We start from the raw sequence: 1,521 nt of genomic DNA, 5'->3' as shown, positions 1-1,521 counted from the left end.
ATATTGCATTTTTTCTTTACCAGAGAATTTTTTTCTTATCTTTAGTTGAAGGACAATTACAATATGGTATTGGTTTCTGCCGTACATCAACATGGATCAGTCATAGGGATACACATGTCCCCTCTCTCCCGAGCCTCTCTTCCACCCTGTCCTACCCCTCTACGTTGTCACAGAGGCTCAGTTTGAGTTTCCTGAGTGTTATATTGCATTTTAAAAAATCCACACTCTAAAAGAGTTTCAAGCTAAATCCTTTAATAACATGGGTCATCTCCCTTTCTCATGTATGCAATAATGCATCTATTTAATATATCTGAATTTTCCAGCCCCTAGTTTGTTTAATTTTATCATTGCGATGCTTTTTAAAAAATACAGTAAAATTTACACGATATAAAATTTACCATTTTAACCATAATTAAGTCTGCAGTTCGGTGGCATTAAGTACATTCACATTATATGCAACCATCACTACCACCCCTCTCCACAACTCCTCATCTTGAAAAACTGAAGCTCCATACGTAGTCAACAATAACGTCCATTTCGGTTTCTCTTAAGCCCCTGGCAACTGCCGTTCTGCTTTCTGTCTCTATGAGTTTGAGTACTCTGGGTTCCTCATGTAAGTGGAGTCATACAGCTTTCGTCCTTTTGCATCTGGTTTATTTTACTGGACACAGTGTCCTCAAGGTTCGTTCATATAGTAGCATGTGTCAGAATCGCTCTTCTTAAGACTGAATATTTCATTTATAGAGATACTACATTTTGTTTGTCCATCCACATGTAGATGGGGGTGAGTTGTCCCCACCTTTTGGCTATTACGAATAATGCTGCCGTGAACACAGGCATGTAAATATCTGAGTCCCCGCTTTCAATTCTTTTGTATGTATGCCCGGAAATGGCATTGCTAAATCATATTTGATTTTAATTGTGGTGCTTTTTAGTGGCTTCCCTGGTGGCTCAGCGGTAAAGAATCTGCCAGCCAATGCAGGAGATGTGGGTTTGATCCCTGGGTTGGAAAGATCCCCTGGAGAAGGAGATGGCAACCCACGCCAGTACTCTTGTCTGGGAAATTCCATGAACAGAAGAGCCTGGTGGGCTACAGTCCATGGGGTCGCAAAGAGTCAGGCATGACTTAGCGACTGAGCATGAACACGTGCTTTTTAGCAGTTACAAAATTATAACATTCCATAAATATTACCAAAAAAGGGAGATTTTATAACTCCTTTCTGAGAACGCTGCTAAAAGAATCCCTTCTCAAAGATGTGAGATATACACTCACATAGACACACACAAAGTGGATACAGTAGAATATACTCAGCCATAAAAATGAATGAAATTTTGCATTTGCAACAGCATGGATGGACCTAGAGGGTATTATGCTAAGCGAAATAAGTCAGACAAAGACAGATACTGTATACTATCACTTACGGTGGAATCTAAAAAATAAACAAGTGAATGTAATAAAGCAGAAACAGAGTCACAGATATAGAGAACAAACTAGTGGTTACCCGTGGACAGAGGGGTGGT

The sequence above is a fragment of the Bos javanicus genome, chromosome 3, assembly GCF_032452875.1.
Source record: "Bos javanicus breed banteng chromosome 3, ARS-OSU_banteng_1.0, whole genome shotgun sequence".
Classification (NCBI taxonomy): domain Eukaryota; kingdom Metazoa; phylum Chordata; class Mammalia; order Artiodactyla; family Bovidae; genus Bos; species Bos javanicus.
This window is presented reverse-complemented; position numbering follows the sequence as displayed.